We start from the raw sequence: 20,699 nt of genomic DNA, 5'->3' as shown, positions 1-20,699 counted from the left end.
ATTATATATATATATTATATATATATATGATCGTATGTATGTATGTATGATGTATGTATGTATGTATGTAGTATATATGTATGTTGTAATATATATATATATATATATATTATATAATAATATATATATATAATATATATATATATATATATATATATATATATATATATATATAGTATATATATATATATATATATATATATATATGAGAGAGAGAGATATAGAGAGAGAGATTTGAACGTGCGCTAAAGTATCAATCATCAAACAGAGAAATTAGCATTTTCTGTTGGTAGGGTTTCTATCGGTGCAGCTCCTTTGTTGCTATTTTAGTGGGGCACAGTACAACAAATGTCTTTTATGTATAATAATGAATGTATTTTTTTTATTTTTAGGTCAAATAGTAGTTATTGTCGGTCCCATACCATCGACTGAAATTGGGGGGCCATGCCCAATTCCCTTCCATATTTTGTGTGTATTTACTGACATAGGTGAGCGGTGGGGGCAGGCCAGGAGCTGTCCTTGGCTCTTAAATATGCGAATCCAGTGCACAACTGCTGTTCGTTGAGATATTTGATTATGTGTAACTAAAGACTCCGAAAGGACGCCTTATTTAAAATGAAGAATGCGATTGGTTACAATGAATAAATATATTAGTACCAAACTTTAAAAAATTTGAGTGCATGATATGTACTACCTGGGCCAGATGGTTGCTTTTGTACAAAATGACACGATTCATCTCTAAACTGTTGTACTTCCTAAGCGACTTTGAGGATTAGATCATGAACAGTTACTCGGCTTACTGAGAGGCCGATAGAATTTTGTTAAAGGCAAGATGCCAAATTTCAGTTATGTAGATACTTTTATTTACTGCTCTGTACTGGAACAGAGTGCTGGTTTTTTGCTTCATTATCATGATATTCAAATTTCCGGTTCTTTTTTTAATATCATTTACAACAGCAGATGACGGAGAAGAAAAATTTGAGGGAACGACAAAACCAAGAGTAATATTAATAAATGAGTTATTTAGCATTTTTGTATCGCAAATTCTAGTCATGTTGTTTTTTTCGTTTGCAAGGCAAAAAAACTTTAAAGAAATAGACGGAATTACTGTGAAGGTTCGTTTTAAAAGAAAGATAAACACGAGAATGGAAATGCTTTTATTAGAAAAATAACTATAGTCGGAGGTAGGACTTCACACACTGGAAATACCGAATTGCGTAGACTTCATTTATGGTGCAACATCACCAACGCCAACCAAAAACAGTGCTGGGTGGTCACAGGCATCAGCAATGACAGACTAAAGAAAAAAATAAGGAATGTTCCGATGCATTCATTATTAAGGTGATCGCCTCACTCGTTGTTTTGCCTTCAGGTTATTTTGATTGAGTCTGAAATGGTTGGGGGTCCATGTCTCTGGAAGTATCAACTTCCAGAGGGATGTGGGTGTGGCTGATGCGATTATGCTGTTCAGTTTAGCACGATGGACTCCCTTCAGTTTCTTCTTGCTTTCAGGACTTGCAAAATGGAGACGAATCAATTTTGTTGTCCTGGTCTTTTCATTCCAAGCGTTTACTAAACTAACACTGGCACTAATAATATATTGTATTTTCTCGTAGATTTTATTATCTACACCCAGATAACATTGAAATATTATTTAGAATTTAAGTTGGTGAGATACTGATAAGAAATGGAAAACGTAACCAAACAATTGCAGCAGTCATTGCGTAAAATTTTGTAGAGGAATGAAGACACCTATAAATAGCACGGAGAGAGAGAAAAGGGTTCAAACTTATTATTGGTTTCGGTTTTTTACTCATTGAGAAAAAGAGGTATATGATATGCATTGCAGAAATGTAAACATTATACTTATGCAGCCCGCTGATTCAATATCGCTTTTCTTTACAGGACCATTAAGCACCTACTGGTTGGACGGGCTGATAAAAACGATAGTGATATAACCGCGGCCGGTTACATTTTGCAACGGTGGCGCCTCTACCAGAGGGCGCGTAATTGGGGTTGGAAGATGTCAACAACGTGACAGAGACACATTTCTGTACTGCAGTTAACTGCTGTCATTCAAGAAAGAAAAGGCCTGAATTATCCGTTTTTCGATTCCCCAAAGACAATAAAGGTGAGTGATATGTTTCCAGTTACATTTTATGAAAACTAAGATCACAATAACGAAATTATGAGATACGTTGATGATTATTCTGTCGTTGTTCTTTTGAGCAGAGTATGCTGAACTCTAAACTCTCTGCTTTGGTTGTTTCATTCACCATGTTTTGTCTAGACATTACAATGGTCACTGGAAATAATATTCGATATGTCTTGGTGGAGATGCGAATTAACCGCAAGGATGCATTAGTTACTTTGTTTAAGATGGTTTACTGTATTCCCGAAGTCTTTTGGTTTTTTACTTATTTTGAATAAGGAGGGACTGGTAGTACATTTGAATTTAATTTTCTTTTAAAAATAGCACACTGGAGTAATAAATCAAGATTTCCTCTTTTTATTTTTCATACACGTTTGTTTTTAATAAGTCAGAATGGTTGTTGTGGTATTTACTTAGATATTTCATCATGTGATGACCCCTAAACGTAAACATGATGGTTTCGCTCTCGACGTGTGTCTGAGAGACCTATAATCAGAATTCATTGGTTTCCATTTTCACGAAGTGATGACTATGCATTGCAAAATGAACGGCCAGTGGGGAAGTTGAAAGCTACTCACATATTTTATTTGCTGCTTTACTTTAATGATAAATTTACTTTACATTCTGTTTCTCTCATCCTGTAATCGTTTCGTTGGGTGTTTCATATTACGTTAATATTAGAACTTGGTCGTAAATCACTTTTGTGAAGTAAGTGCCACTCGGAAAGATAAGCTTAGTAACAATCAAAAGCCTAGTAAATACTGCGTGACACTGGTTTATGCAGATATTGCATTGTGGAGAGAGGAGAGAGAGAGAGAGAGAGAGAGAGAGAGAGAGAGAGAGAGAGAGGAGAAGGGGGGCCTGTATTGGGGCTGGATGATTAAATGACATAAGTATGGTTCAACTTTTATAGTGGAAGAGGATGTTATTTAATATAATGCTAATATTTTTGGAGATATCAGAGACGCAACAGTAATGGCTAGACATGAACTGTGACAATAGAGTGAAAAAACGAAGAGGTAAAGTGGAATGAGAATATATAACGTTAGTTTCGCCGTCTGTTGAATTGATAAATAGGCAAAAAGCTCTAATCCCTCGAGATTAAAAGGAAGCCTGACGGAAAAAGGGTGAGGGAGATAAGACAGGGGTGATATGAAAAAGGGCCCCCTGGAGGCCTAACGGAATTTGGGGAAGTTTTTTTTATTTAAAAAAGCAAATGCTCACTTTACTTCATGAAATCGTAGAGGAAGTTCACCAGGAAATTTAGAGGAAATTAATAGAAGCGATTGAGGCATTAGATAAAAAAAAATTATTTTAAGATGCATAATATGGACCATCGATTTCCTTTAGCTAGCCCAGCATTAATTATTATTGTTAATAATCACTAAGGAGAAAAATTTATAAGGCACAAGGCTTAGAAGACCATTATCTTGTAAACCAAGCTTTCAAAACAAATAAATACAGTTTTATCAAATGATATTAACATGCAAAAGACCATTTCACTTCCTTTAAATGATAATATAGTCTCTTAAGAGTGTCATTATTTAGTAAGGAGACCATTTCACTGTTGTAAAGCATAATAGAAAAGATAAAATAAGGTGTTCGTTCGTTATTGGGAAAAGTGACAACGTGGAACCTCGGTAGAAGGCAGATGCTGTGACTAAGATAATCTTTAATTTGCGTAAATGGGACGTTCAGTTTCGAGTTTTATTTTTTACCTTATTAACGGTGTTTGAAATAGGTATGATTTATCTTGTACACGTACATACATATGTGTATGTGTGCATTACACCAGTGATTACTGTGTATGAAGTGAAACTATGAAACAATTACCTCTGCAGTTTCTTTTCTTGACGACCATCGGTGCTTTGTTACGGTTAAGTAAAATTGCAAGGTACATGATATAATAGTAATAAAAAAAACTGCCGTTGACGTTCCCGTACTTACGTAGTTGAATATTGTTTTTTTGTTTTATATTCTACAATTCAGTGTCGTGGTTTATATGGATTGGCCTGATGACTTTCAACCTTATTATTTAGTTGTAACTGACATTATAACTTTATACAGTATAAATATCTAACGTAATGTGATTTTATTTTTGTTTAAGGAGTATTAATACAGACATACATGCTCAGTAAATATTAATGTCTATTTATTTAGCGTCTGTGGAATCTCTAGTATAGTGAGTCTTACATGTATCCGTCATCACCATTTGCACGTACATGACCACTTCAGTGAGAATCTTTAAGCAGATATGGTTTCGGATTTATGATTATCATGAAATCAATATAGCTTGCTTAACTTTCTTTGATTCCAAATCCAGCGTCGTCCGCATTCAATCTAAATCAGCACACCTATCTTTATCTAATCCCAAGTGTCCAGCCGAATTCATTGAAGGGTTAATGCCCAAAGCTCTTTCACTCAGAATGCAAATATCACAGAAAGTTTATTAATTGCTTGCTTGCGATATCCAATTCAGTTGCTTTGAAACGTGATATTTTTTGCTTCCCTTCCGTTCATTCCCTTCTGTAGTGAACATTTGTAGACGTTATTGGTTATATTTTGGAATAGTGTATTGCCAGTATAATGAGTGACGTGCAAATGTTACCGCTTCATTAATAATTCATATTTCTTTCTGCCTCTTCTATTATAACCTCTCATTATTTCTTATGAAGGTATCTTATAGTTTTAAATCCAGTCTTGCAGAGGGAAAATATCTTCATTAATCACCTCGGTGGCCGTGATTTCGATTCTCGGCCATTCCGTTGAGGGGTTAGAGATGTGTATTTATGGTGATAGAAGTTCACTCTCGACGTGGTTCGGAAGTCACGTAAAATCGTTGGTCCCCTTGCTGATTAACCACTGGTTCCATCCAACGTAAAAACACCATACAAACAAACAAATAACTTGTTTATTACTATTTTACTAAGCCTTGGAATAACATATGATGGCGCAGGTTGTGAGGAGTTTGATGAAAGTCAGGGTTTTATACCTCAGGTCTGTATCATACTACCACTACTCATTTGCACTGAAAGTTCAGGATAATCTTGCCGATTTCTGTACAAGCCCTTTCGATATACAGCTTGCGAGAACACAATTTTATTTGGGTTATGTACTACCTCGACCTGGGCTCGTTCTTATGGAAATAATGCCATTGCCACTACTGTGTCCTTATCGGAATTAAACGTTTCTCTTTTCTGTACCATAAGCTGAGATCTCAGTTACCATAAATTCAAATTGGGTGTTAAGACTTGTTCAAGTTGGGTTCTCTTTCGGGGTTAGGGAGATAAGACAATCGGTTTAGTGTGTTGCCTCGGTTTTGTTGACGGTTTTGTTGAGTTTTCTTCTGCAAAAGTTTCTTGACGCAATTCGTGCAGTTTAGGTTTACTCAAATGGGTGGAGTCGCCTCCCACCTGGAGTAACTACGTAAGTCCTGGGTGGGAATGGGAAACCCTGTCAGTGTTCACCTGTCACGGGGTAATAATAAAGTAAAGATCTCGGTTTTCATTAAGGTACACCTGTGGAGTAAGATAGGCTTACGAATTCCCCAATAATTATTTATCATAAATCGTTCAGCTAAATCCGTCATCTCATTCTCGCAAGGTTTAGCAATATTTTTAATCTTGATTCTAAAATAAAGTACAAAACTTTTAAACCTTGTATCTATGTTTATTAGCTGGTTTGGGTTTTTGAAGATTAACGTTGGTACTTAGGCGATAAGGAGAAGCAAACCTCATGAATGCCCCTGAAGCAAGTAGTAATAATATATCAAATTGCATTTCAGGCTAACACATTGTCACTTTATCCTCAAACGTACATATTCAGATTGAAAGTAAGCAAATGTAATAAAGTTAGCAGTATCGCTCCGGTTTAGATTGCAATCCTGCCTGAAATGGATGATGTCTAACGAGGTGCACTGGTACTGATGGGGCAGTCTGCATTTTGAAAGGGAGGGAGAATTTGGAGCGTGAGTTCTAAGGTTTATTAGGATTTTAGAACCAACCGTACGGGATATGTATTCACCTTTCACTTTATGGAAATTTGAGGTCACTATCTCTCCCTCATCCTCTAAGGCTGAATGAGACGTAATATATATATATATATATATATATATATATATATATATATATATATATATATATATATATATATATATATATATATATATGTATGTATATGTTTATACATGCACCGTAACAAATATTGATCCACAATTATTGTTTAATATCCAGGTCATTATACCTTGTTGCTTATAAACCAGACAGATGTTCTAATACCGAGGGTAATTAAGCAAGAACGAGGTATTGTTTATTAAATGAACCCGTTTATATTTATATTATATATATATATATATTATATATACTATAACTATATAAAAAAAAAAAAAAAATATAACGGGTTCATTTAATAACCAATTAACTATACCTCGGAAATAACTTTGCACCCAAGGAGTTGCACCCAAGGAGAATTATAATTATTTCTTGCTTAATTACCGTCAGTATTAGAGCATCTGTCTGGTTTATAAACAACAAGGTATAATGACCTGGATATTAAACAATAATTGTGGATCAATATTTGTTACGGTGTATGTATATACATACATACATATATATATATATATATATATATATATAATATATATATATATATATATATATATTAAACTACACGTCTCATTCAGCCTTAGAGGATGAGGGAGAGAGAGTGACCTCAAAATTTCCAAAATATATATATATATATATATATATATATATATATATATATTATATATATATATATATATATATATAATCTACTGGCCACTTTTTACAGCCTCAATTTTCTCTTAACCTCTCGAACTCTTCGCGCTTTTTTGCATTCGCTTGTCACTACAGTGCCTTGAGATCCAAGTGCAATGCCAAGAAATTATGATGTACGGTAGCGGAAAACGAACCCTGGTCCCATTGTCACAACGAGGTCACGTTGTGATTATGGACTCGGGTTCCTTTCCCACACCCGGGCATCATACCTCCTTCATATATCTTGCACTTGGATGTCGAGGGTTTTTAGTGACAAGCGAATAAAAAAAGTGCGTAGAATTCGAGAAGTTAAGAGGGCATTGTGGCTATTACAATTACACACACCCACACACAAACACACACACATGTATATATATATATATATATATATATATATATATATATATATATATATGTAGTATATATATATATGTATATATATATATAGTATATATATATATATATATATATATATATATATATATATATATATATATGTATATATATGTATATATATATATATATATATATATATATATATATATATATATGATATATATATATATATATATATATATATATATATATATATATATAGTATATGTATATATATATATATATATATATATATATATATATATATATATATATATATATATATATATATATATATATATATATATATAGAGTCAGGATACTCATAACTCAATAAAGGAATGACTCCTGAGAAAAACAAGGGAACAGATACTACCCGCACATGATTTAAATATAGCGCGCCAAAGCCTCCTCCCAGGGGAGTACACAGTGATGGTCGGTGAACTGCGTTAGGGAATTCTTTTATCTGATGTGAGACATTTTTTATCTGCTTTAGGACACTCTTTACATGGTAGGGAATTTCAACTACTTGCTCATAAAAGCTTTGTCCCAAGAAGGAAAAAAGGAACGGTGTTAAGGTCGAGGACATTTAGTGGTAATGAATGCCAAGGTCGCGTTGCCTGTTTCTTCTTATTCTTCATGTTGCATTTTTGGGCTCACTGGCAATTTATAGTATAACACACGCTTTTGTTGCGTTTGATACCATAGTCTAATATGTGTATTTGTGTATATTCGTGAATATTCACAAATTGCGTAATCTGGTGTTTCTGTTGTAGTCACTTCATCGTCTCTGTTCACATAAAATATTTTGTTATATGGCACATAAGAGGTTATGAATTGACAGTCAGATTTTGTATCTTTGATAAAATATATTTTAATAGCAATATATAGAGATTCGTACCAAAATGGGGGATTTCTTAAACGAACTCTCATTCGGAGATACAAGGAGCGAGAGCACTTGCCAAATTGCTGAGGTAAATTATTTGTAAAAGTTAGTGTTAATGTTTCGTGGAATGTAAACTTTAAGTTATAACTAAATGCTACCAATGGTAATGGATGTATTATTAATTTGGAGTGACTGAAATGTTCTATTGAATCCCATTTTTTATATAATTGTGGTATTATTGGAATGAATAAAATATTCACAACTCGAAACTAATGCTGAAGACGTATTTTGAGAGTTGCCTCAATCCTCTTAGAATTCTTATTTTCTGACCTGATTACCTTTTACAACTGCAGATTAAATTAGCTGAGGTTTTTTCTTTTTTTTAAATATTGTGGGAAGTGGAAAAATATATTGTCATTCTCTCCCTCTAGATATTTTAACCGAAATTTTTGCGCCGTACGTCTGTACCGTCAAACCCTAATCCTTTTGTAAATAAGGATTTTGTCGTCTGAGATACGTGGCAGTCACAGTATCCGTAAGAGATAATAGTGTAGTATGACGAAGCTTTCGTTTACACAATGCTTTGTTCAACTTTTTAGATTCCCTATTTAGTTAAAGGTGAGAATCCTTTAATGTTCCTGCTGGGTGAGTCATATGGTTTAATTTTTTATTTTTTTTTTTTTTCATGCGGTTATGGTTTACTGTGCATTTTTCCCTTTCACATCATAGTTACATTATGTACCCTCCCCTCCCTCTCAGTTCGGATCTGCCCTCGCTTTACCATCTTTTTGCTTGATATCATCCGGAAATTTCCTTCATAAAATTTATGATAGTTTGAAATGTGTAACAGTTTCAAAATCTTTAGAACAGACTTAACTAAAGCTTTTAAATCCTTAATATTATCATGTGTCATGCAATAATGTAAGTGCCTCAGTGGCGTGATCGGTATGGTCTTGGCCTACCACCTCGGTGGCCGCGAGTTCGATTATCAGGCATTCCACTGAGGTGTTAGAGATGTGTATTTCTGGTGATAGAAGTTCACTCTCGACGTGGTTCGGAAGTCACGTAAAGCCGTTGGTCGAATTGCTGAATAACCACTGGTTCCATGCAACGTAAAAACACCATACAAACAAACAAATAAGCGTGTAATGATATAGAAGAAGTTTTGTTCGTATCCTTTTGGATATCAGTTAACAGGTTTGTAGAACTGTTGTGAAAATGAAAGATGACACATAAGTAATTACGTATTGCTGTTGAATTAGTTGCTAGGCAGTATAAGGACTACCGGGGAAAAGGTAGGACAATAATGATGTTCGGCTAAACGCTTTGGCTGCTTCAACAGAATTTATTTTGTGCAGTACTTTTTTATATATTATGCCTTGTATTTGTGTGTCGATATTTGTGCCTCATTGATAGTGAGAAATGCTTTCGAGTAATAATACTATTTTTACTTATGCAAAATCTCACAAGAAAAATACAGGTATAAGTCAGCGAGGAAAGCATAGGTTGGTCCTTGCGATCGGAGGTAGGAGGGTCGGGGACATCTTCCTGGAAGGTGGTGGTTGTCGCCTCCAAAGCGCAATCAAATTCCGTGGAACTTGGCGATGACGGTCAGGCCCTCTGAAGGTGAAAACGAGTGGAATAACGGTGATGGGGGTGGGGGTGAAAGGGAGGGGGGAGTATGTCATGACGTTTTTAACTCTGAAAATTAGATGCCGTGTGTGTTTGTTATTTGTTTGTAAACTGTCAAGACCTATATCTAGGAGGTACTTCTTATCTTACAGTCTTAGATTGTTCTAACTCTTTCTTTGTAGCATTTAGCTACAACCACGAAATAAATTATTTTCATAATAATTGAAGGATGATTCGCGCCTCAGTATTATTGCTATGCTGTTCGTTTGCACCTTTATATTTTTATGAAAAGAGGTGATTCGTCACTTACAGATAAGCTTCCTGTAAGCTTCTTTTTGAGAGGATGACACACACACACGCACACACACACACGCACACACACACACACACACACACACATATATATATATATATATATATATATATATATATATATATATATATATATATTATATTTGTAGGCGTCCAAGGAAAGGCATTCGATACAATTGAAGGTTTATTTCTAATGCCGACGTTTCAATACCACATTGTTGCATCTTCAAGGCAGAAATACAGCGAGTTGACTCTTAATAATTACTCATAAAAACACTTATCATAATATATAAATAAAATCACTACAGTATTCTCTTATTTAAAATGTTAACCCATATAAGGAACCATTCCAAATTATGCGAACATCCATAGGCAGCAAAGATTTTCAAATAACAGGACAAACACCAAAAATCAATGACTTAACAACCTTAGAGTCCATAATGATAAAATTAACTGTCCCATCATTAAACACCCAAACATCATCTACTCAACTGTTCAATGCTTAATAACTGTTGTCTTGTCGTTGCCTTCTTGTATGTGTGTGTCTTGTTGTTGATTATTATTTTTTTCTTCCTCTCCCCATGTTTAAACAGTTTCCTTTTAACTCCCGTCTAGATAGGTCCTTCTTTTCTTGATATATATTTTAAATGAGTTAAAGGTACCTTTTTCGAATTTCATTTTCAGACTTGAATGAAAAGTACCTTTTTCGAGTTCCAATTTCGACCCTGCATGAAAAATTTCTTTTTCGAATTTCTATTTCGGACCTGCAATAAAAGTGCCTTTTTCGAGTTAAAATTTCGGACATGCATGAAAAGCTTCTTTTTCGAGTTTCAATTTCGGACCTGCATGAAAATTTTCTTTTTTGAGTTTCAATGTCGGACCTAAATGAAAAGTCCCCTTTTCGAATTTTAATTTCTGACCTCAATAATATGTTCCTTTTTCGAATTTCAATTTCAGACCTGAATGAAAAGTACCTTTTTCGAATTTCAATTTCGGACCTGCATGAAAAGTACATTTTTATAATTTCAATATCGGACCTGCATGAAAATTGCCTTTTTCGAATTTCAATTTGGCAGATCTGCATGAAAAGTATCTTTTTCGAAATTTATTTTCAGACCTGAAAGAAAACTTCCTTTTCTGAATATCAATTTCGGACCTTCATGAAAAGTACCTTTTTCGAATTTCAATTTATGCCCTAAATTAAAAGTTTATTTTTCGAATTTCAATTTCGGACATGCATAAAAAGTGCCTTTTTCGAATTTTACATTTCAGAATCTGCATGAAGATAACTTTTTCGAAATTTATTTTCAACCTGAAAGAAAACTCCTTTTTCTGCATAATCCATTTCGGACCTCAATGAAAATTAAAACCTTTTCGAATTTCAATTTAGGCCCTAAATTAAAGTTTATTTTTCGAATGTTCCAATTTCGGCTGCCTAAAAATTGCTTTTTCGGAATTTCCAATTTCAGACCTGAATGAAAAGTACCTTTTTCGAATTCCAATAATTTCGGACCTGCATGAAAAGTACCTTTTTCGAATTTCAATTTCGGACCTGAATGAAAAAGAATTTAATTCAAATAAAAAATTAACTAACTCAGGTATGACTTCCGACTTAATATTATGTGAGAAATTTGTACGTCGGCAAATTGCCTGTGAAAGGTTATAGTTATTATGCTCATCGCCTTCATAAATATGTGATTGTTTTGGAGAGTGAGTTTTTGCAGATAGTTAACAACTTTCCATGTTCAGCCATTGACATCGTTTATTATCTATTGTTACCTTTACTATCTTGACTAACTAGATTTTGTTAGCGTTGAGCAGTGACAGACTAGAAGATTCGGTTACCTGTTATTAGCCTTTTGGAATGAGGTTGCTAGACCAGTGCCTTTTGTAACCTTGGTTGAGACCGTCATATTCATAAAACGTAATTCACGTCTTTAGGAGCGTGTCCATCCTAGAAAGTTAATGCTCTATTAAGCCTGGTTCACACTAAACCAGTAATTTAGTCAAGTGGCGAGTAATTTAGCTACTAAACGTGTCTGAACACCAAACAGTTTAGTCAAGTAGTTTAGTAAGCAATTTAGTGATTTAGTGTTTAGTCGATCCAAAATGCTCTATTTTTACGGTCAAGTAGTAGCTCCGCCCACTTGTCATTCGTCCACTAAACCAGTGAGAACGCTTGTTGAATTTAGTAATTTAGTGGAGTTCATGAGTTGTAGGTTGCCGCAGAAATAGCACTTCGATGGAATGAAGAGACAACACTAAAATTTATTTCAAAATATTTACAACATGAGAGCTTATGGAATGTTAAATGTCCACAGTATAAAAATAAACATATCAAGCAAAGTGCCTACGCTGATTTGGAGAAAACCATGGATATACCTGGATTTGGAGAGAAGGAGATAAAAGCGAAAATCAAGAACATCAGGTATTTCCCATTTTTATGCCTCCGTAATCATGTTAGTAATTTTTTTCCAGTTGTGATAAGGTTGAAATTGGTTAAAAACGGTTATATGCAATATCTTTTATTAGCCTTTTAGCTTTGCTGCATTGCCTGTTCATCTTGCGATGCCTGACACACTAATGTACTCTACTTGACTGGTTGTGCGAACGAAATTGATCAGTTTAGTAGGAAAGTAGTAACTAAACTACTCACCACTTGACTAAATTACTGGCATAGTGTGAACCAGGCTTTACGGAGAACAGTAACTGTCTCCCTCTTCAGGCAGAAGGGGGAGACAGTAACTGTTCTCCGTAATATCACATTAATTCACTCTACATTTTGGCATTTTTATGGGCTCCTTTTATTAGATGAAATTCTGTTTAAACAGAAAATATTTCAGCCACACACATACTCACCGAATACTGCGAGTCCTTAGCGATTTGGTTGTTATCCCCGTGGCCTTCTCTTGAATCCCAGATAGAGAGCATAATTTTCTGGCGTCATGGTTCCAAGAGCAAGAATTTGTGTGTTTACCATTATTTTTTCCTGTTTTCTAAGTGGTCATATATTTTGTCACGTTTCCTTTGTAGCAGAAATGATCCTCATAAAGATGACAGGGAAGAAGGAAAGTACGCAAATGGGAGATAAGCTGGTGAACAGAGATGATATATGGGTGGAGGCGTAACGCGATTCCGAATCAATGGCTGAGATCCCCGGAGTTGACAGAAGGCTGTTTGCAAGTCATAGTCTTCCTCTTATTTTATTTGCCTTTCATCATTTAGCCTTCTTAGCTCTCAGCTGCATCGCTTAATCGATTATGCAAGGAAGGTAACTTAGCTCTCTCTCTCTCTCTCTCGTTTTAATTATTTGGTTAAAAACGATTGCGGCTTAATGGCGAGGATTCCCGTAGTGCCGTCAGTGGACCTCATGCGGTGTAATGTAGGCATTACTTAGAGGTTCTTTGCAGCGTGCCTTCGACCCCTAGCTGCAATCACTTTCGTTCCTTTTACTGTACCTCCTTTGTTTATTCTCTTTCTTCATCTTACTTTCCACCCTATCCTAACACTTGATTCATAGTGTAACTGCGAGGTTTTCTTCCTGTTACACCTTTCAAACTTTTTACTGTCAATTTCCATTTCAGCGCTGAATGACCTCATAGGTCCCAGTGCTTGGCCTTTGGCATAGATTCTATATTTAACTAAATTTAATGGCGAGGATAAGTCTACTCCAGCCTTCGTAAAAAGTTGACGAATTCGACAGATCAGTGTCAACAGTAGTAGCTGAAATAGAATTGAATTCCTCTTTGCAAGAAATTCTTCTCGGTGTAACCTCACATGAATTGGATCGAATTTTTTGGTGAAAAGTAGACCCTCTTGATCGGACCGAGAAGCTAAGAGGTCATTTGGGTCATTAGGGACACACGCAAACGCGCACTCAGTGATGATTATTACTTTCTTGGGTCTTTGATAGGAAATTGTCGTAAGTGGTTGTATGAGAAAGTCTGTTCAAGCCTTGTTTTATGTGGTTATTTAGCTAATGATGTTGCCTTGCCTTACCTCGGTGGCCGCGAGTTCGATTCTCGGGCATCCCATTGAGGTGTGAGAAATGTGTATTTCTGGTGATAGAAGTTCACTCTCGACGTGATTTGGAAGTCACGTAAAGCCGTCGGTCCCGTTGAGAAATAACCACCGGTTCCATGCAACGTTAAAACACCATACAAGCAAACACAGCCGTGTCGTGTTGAAGTTTGTTTTCTGCTAAGAATTTCCTCTTTTAGAACTTACCTGCTATTTCGTGTTTTCCTTTGAAAAATGTTAGACGCTTTAATATCTAAACTTGGTAGATGGCCATTCACCGTTCATATAACTCCCAAAGAGAAACTAAAATCTCAGAGTTTTCCTTTCGAAGAAAGTCACGGTCAAGCATCCTCTTTATGGCCCCTGGGAGACGCCTCCTTAGCTTTTCTTGCTTCTTCTTCTTTTGCTTCTCGGTCGGTTTCCCCTCTCCCCTTCCTTTTGCCTCGTCCTCTTGAATTCTAGGCCTCTATGCTACAGTACTTCTCCTACCCTGATTTTAGACAGATTTTTTTATCCTCTTAATATTATGCTGTTTTATCGTTTTACCATTATCCTTTTTTGGGAGGAGCGTGCATTATATAGTGGTTTTTTCTCGGAAGAATTAATATTTTGTGAAAATGAATACTTTTGTTGTACAACCTTTTCTGAAGAATATTGTCACAGCTTTTTGTTTCTTGAAGTGATTATGAAAATACCGTTTACTTGAAGGAATGCTGGCAACTTTCGGATTTTTTTTAGCCTTATTATTTTGAAAAAAATTTCAGGTGGTAAAAGCCGTTCCCTCCGACATGATACACAATTATAATTCAATAACAGAAGCAAGTCCCTCAAAGATATAATCATCTCGAGGATAAGTGCAGCAAGTATTACATTAACACCAAATCTCTGTAATACTGTTGAGTTTCATGTACTGAATTCATTCACTTCTCTTTAATATGACAGATACTAACCTAATCCATACAGAATTCTCTTTCCCTTGGTGAATATATAGCTCTCTCGCTCTCTCTCTCTCTCTCTCTCTCTCTCTCTCTCTCTCTCTCTCTCTCTCTCTCTCAGCATCATGTATACAAATTGTTAGACGGTTACATAAATATGAAGTGGATTAAAGATTCCCCTCTGAATGAATGGACATTGCATGGTTGCAACGAGAATTGTTACTTATTATTTTTCGAAAATCAGTTGTGCACCTATTTGTCTCAGCCTCACCCTCTCCCCTTCCGCGACACCGCTCTATTAAGGTTATGTTAAATGTATCATACTTAGCACAAGCATTGCAATGTCAGCATTCCAGCTACAAGTAATCAACAAACACAGGTAAAATACTCTGACCTATGTTTTATTCGCCTCGTGTCAGTCAGTACATTTACGCTCGCAAGAGCTATTGCCCTGTCTGTTTATTGTTTGAATAAATCAGTAAGTTTGTAGACGCAGCCTCTTACTTATGCCCTCGCTACAGTTTATTTTATACCTCTGTGTAATCCATTTCATTTTTAGGAAACATTAACGATTTTATATAATTACATATTATGTGTGTATGTCTGTGAGGAGTCTCAGGTTTTTGTTGAAAATTTACCAGAACTGGGACTCATCTCCTGTGTACTCAATTATTAAGTTACTCCAGGGATTGTTTTGCACATAGTTTACATTTAAGATATGTTTATGTTGGGAATCCCCTTTGGAATGCACGGTTATGGTCGCTAAACACCTGAGGGCGAGTGAAATATTCTTAGGTAGCTGGTCTTTGCGTATTCTTCCTTGTATTTATTTCCTTTGCATTCGTAATGTTCTTATTATCCTGGCTTCCTTCTCTTTGTATCCTCAGCTGAACTCTTAAAGAGGTGTTTTGCCATTTATGCTCTTTGTTGTTACAAAACAAGTTTACCGAAGTGTTCCTTTTATATTTTGAGTTTCTCACGAGTAACTGATACAGTATTATTAACATTTTAGTAAAGCGCGTTCAGATATTTATCTCCTACCTTGCCTAATGTAATCTATGTTCAAAATATCAATGGAGTTACTTCATAATTGAGCACACATGAGATGAGTCCCAGTTCTGGTAAATTCTGGCATAAATGTTCAGTGACATAAACTGGAACGCGGTTGTTGAATATGCGTTGGACTTATACTGCTCCAGCATAATCGAATTGTCAGTCAAAAGTAATACAAGTATCTCAGACACATAAAGAGATGCTTCTACTGATTTGATATATAGCTTTTTTATTTCAGTTCCAGTTATGAAATGAAACATTGCCTCATCCTTGGTCACATTTTAACTTCATTTTATCCTTAGGCTTTGTTACCGTTTCTTTTTTACTATTTCACGATCCTTGTTTCTCTGATTCGTTTTCATTCCTTCTTGCCTTGTCAGAGGTTTCTATTCTACTCCATTTTCTTCTTATCTCCTTATTCTGTGCCCCCACTATAAGTCAATCATCTCCCAACTGGCTTTGGTCTCGTTAGAAACGCATGTTTCCGATCCTGTGTGACCCTCGGGGCTAATGAAAGCTCTTCCGTCTACCATAAAGTATTTCACTCACCTTCCCCTCCTCCCAATTGTTCCATTATTATCCCCCTTTCCCTCTCCACCACCCTTCCACTCTCCCTCTTGAATGTACAACGGACACTTCAATCGTTCAAGTATATCGTATCATAATTTTGCTAAAGGGCTCCAATACACAAAGGTAAGATAACAAGTAATTAAAAAGGAATAGATATTCTCTCTCTTCTCTCTCTCTCTCTCTCTCTCTCTCTCTCTCTCTCTCTCTCGAAAAACGCGGCACAGTTTCCCTTCCAGTTTCCACAAACATCAAAGATAGGTCAAACCTCAGAGCTAATATTCAGTTTGAAGACAGGACTCCTCTTCCTCCTCCTCCCCCTCCTCTTACTGAGATGTAATTGCCTCCTCCTCCTCCTACTGAGATGTAATTGCCTTTTCCTCCGATTGAGATGTAATTGTAAATGTTTGACTGAATAACAGAACTGATTAAAATAACAGACTATGAGTAATTGAGCCCTTGGTGCACTGGAAATCCGTATTAAATAGAAAACGGGTCCATGTCTTGGTCGAATTTTCTGAATTCCTGTCTCAATGCTGGTATATGACTGCTGTTCTAATTTTATGTTGTATGAATTGTTTAAAATGACTATTATAAATTAAGAAATTTTTCTGCTCAGATGGAATAGATAGAAATTTGATCCTGTTTTCCTTTTTTAAAATCGCATTTGTATATTCCTTCATCTCTTCCTACAGGGGACCATCGGTGATCTAATTAAAATTGTGCTGACACTAACATAAAACTCCCTGCAATCATTCTCCTGTTGAATGTTCATCGCCATTTGTTGTTTAATTCTCGATTTCATAAATGTATATTTAAAATGATTAAATTAGATTTGTATGGTTACTTTCATTAAAGTCATATTCAAGTTGTTTAATATCAGTTATTCGTTTTAGAGGTGTCTGATATTCATTCTTATAAACAACTTTGTCGTTGCCCTAATACTTGCCAATGTGTATTTTTATCCAGTGAACATTTTACATATTTCTGATGTCCTTCGAGCCAGTGTCCTTTACTTATTAATGTGTGAAGTTTTGTGCAAAAAATAATCTGCTTTATATTCTTTTCTTAAATCAAATACATGGGTACTTGAATGCAGCGAGTATTTCCCTTGAAAGGAAAATTGTGACTAATCAAGTGGAAGAAAAAAAAAAAACTGTTGATTACAGTTTTTAAGCACAAAAGAAGCCATGATATTTTTATGTATTACAAAAAAGCATGGGCAAACATGTACTGCTTTTCATTAAACGACATTTTCGCAAAAATAGCATACCTCAGCGAAAGGGTGCAAACAGCCAGTGAATATGCTCTTCGTATATCAAGTGGAATTTAGATTAAAACGGGCAAGCAAATTATGTGAAATATTCAGCGTCATTGTCATAGAATCGGTATTTAATATTAGTTTTTCGGTAATAACTAGGACGGATTAGTTATAGATCATATACTGCAGGTATGATTTTGAATGTACTGGCAGTCCTGCTGTTATTAAACTAAAGCAACAGTTCTCATAGACGCCCTTTGTATGGGAATTATCCTCTATAGTAGATATTTATATATTATAAAATAATTTTTATATGTCGTTCTTAACATGTTTCATGATTCCTTTTGTTAGCTAGGCAGCCTTTGATAGTCTTCATAATTATTCCTTGTTAGTGTTTAAAGTTTATAACTTTAAAGGTGATTATGGTAACCGATTGAGTTGTGCAATAACAGAGAGAGAGAGAGAGAGAGAGAGGAGAGAGAGAGAGAGAGAGAGAGAGAGAGAGGTTTTGTGTTATTTCCATAGAGACGAAACGAAATGCTGAGGTATATTAAGCTGCCTTGCGCTAGCACCTACTCAAGGTCACGGATCGTATTGCAATTGACGAAATACGGGAACCAAAAGGGATTGGTTTGATCGCTCCGTCACTGTAACTATTCCCATGAAAGTTGTAGACCTTGGTTTTACTTACCCCCAGCGTGAGGTGGACATACGGCGTAAAATGCGATCTAATAGAAGGACCTGTCTAGCCTTCCCAGACCGTAGGTTTGGTGGTCTTGTTGGTTGTTATTTTGGTAACACATCCCAACGAACTAAGAAATAATGATGTTAACAATCTCCTAAAGCAGTAATGAGTTGAGATTCTAAGAATGTTCATTTGCCTGTTTTTAACTGTGTTGAAGAATAACAAGTCGGATTATAAACTAACTATGAATGAGCTTAAAGTGAATCAAATGATAAACCTACCACGAGCTATGGAAGAGGGGTGGGGCTTCCAGACCAGTAAAGCTTACGATGAATACAACATTATAATCATAAATGTGCATTTTTTTTTTTGGTGTAGTTAGTGTGGATTTTTTTAAAGTGAATAAATGGTTTTGGGTTTAGAAAAAAATTATGATTTTTTTGTTAAATTGTTCCATTCTCAGTCATTGATTGCCCCTCCCTCTCGTCATTATAATTCTGAACTGCTATCTCTCCTTCAGCCGGCCCACCGTTGCTATTATAATTTTTAATGATATCTCCATCAACAGCCTTGATCCTAATTAGCAGTAGCATTACCATTATCATCCCCTTGGCATCATACTGTCTGCCAGTGTGTTTCTCAGTGCTGCTATCGTTATTTCCATGACAGGTAATGATTACGAACAAGGCACACAACGTCCCCAAATCATATTCAATAATAACTTGAGCTCAAGTCGAGCATCTGCAGTGATGCACAAACATTAGAGAGAAAGGAAAGATCAGTCTTCTTTTTGGCTTCTACTCTAAACAGACAAAGAAGAAAAACGACAGCTCTGTAAACTTCTAGTTTATTTTATGAGTGTCTGTGAAGCGTTTCTAACTGAAATAAAACTCAAGATCTCGAAGAAATTGTCTTTGGAAAAAAAGACGTCGGATCTTGATTACGGGTCGGAAAAGCACCATTTTATATATTTAAAACGGCTTGTGACTGTTTATGACGTTAGTAAATAATTGTATCAAGAAGTGACTTGGAAATCTAAAAAACTCATTGTATTTAATATAAGAATACGTGCAAATAATCACTTTTTCAGACATAAGGCGATATAGAATATCGTACAAAATTATTGCAAATGAAGAGCGGATCCATGTTATGTTATGGAGAAATGATGAACACATGGTGTTTTTTTTTCTTTTCTGCTTTATCCATAGGCGTTATTGCCACTACACTTGTTTATTTTTCGTCTCTCTACTTCACTAATTGTCAAAAGAACTCATTAATTTGAAGCGTCATCTCACTGAGAACCACTAAGATACAACAGGCAAGGTGACATGGAAAATTACAAAGACGGTATCTGCAGTTCGTGAAAACTCATTAATGACCATTGTGAATTAACTGAGAGACTTTCACTGTTGTACAACAGCAAGTCTTTGATTAAGGGATGATAAAATGTCACGAAACAGAATCATTACTAGAAAAATATTTGCTTCTCGCCCAGTAAAACAAACTGTCAGCTGAAGGAGAACATTTTGAATTCCGAGGGCTTCTGCCGTTACTATGTAACCGCAGTCACTGAAATTCTGAAGAATTTCGGTAACTGCAATTGCATACTTATTGGTGTTCCTACCATAGCATTCCATTGTTCAGGGTAACAGAATGCATTTCCTTCAGAGTTTAATGATTTGGAAATGTGTCGCACTTATGACACCCATGGCATTCCAGATTCATACCCCAAAGTCACTTTGTCCAATGCAGAAATAAGAATTCCACCACAAAAGTATATCGCAAAAGCATTACTACCTCTTATCATCTGTGAGGCCGAATTGCATTTTGTTTAAAAGATTTGGCTTCATAAAGAATGCCAAACTTAATGTAGATTTCGTGTCATTTTGATCGAATAATAATTCTGTGATCATTGGGGGACTGGAATGCATTAGTGTTTTTTTTTATTTAGAATTTTGGTCACATGTTTAATAAAATAGTCATGGTTTTTTGCGTGTTAATTTGTTCATTTTACTCGTTGATAACCCAGTTTCAAAACGTCTT

General features: G+C 35.4%; 1 long non-coding RNA gene across 1 annotated transcript in view; it reads left to right on the top strand.

Moving 5' to 3' along the window:
- LOC135222215 (uncharacterized) overlaps window positions 1-17,491 on the top strand; it is a 92,610-nt gene extending 75,119 nt beyond the window's left edge. Inside the window, exons 2-3 of the long non-coding RNA XR_010316221.1 lie at window positions 1,906-2,131; window positions 17,406-17,491. This is a non-coding gene — a long non-coding RNA (uncharacterized LOC135222215). The remainder of the gene's footprint in view (window positions 1-1,905; window positions 2,132-17,405) is intronic.
- Window positions 17,492-20,699: the final 3,208 nt, after the last annotated feature.

The sequence above is a fragment of the Macrobrachium nipponense genome, chromosome 3, assembly GCF_015104395.2.
Source record: "Macrobrachium nipponense isolate FS-2020 chromosome 3, ASM1510439v2, whole genome shotgun sequence".
Taxonomy (NCBI): domain Eukaryota; kingdom Metazoa; phylum Arthropoda; class Malacostraca; order Decapoda; family Palaemonidae; genus Macrobrachium; species Macrobrachium nipponense.
This window is presented reverse-complemented; position numbering and strand designations above follow the sequence as displayed.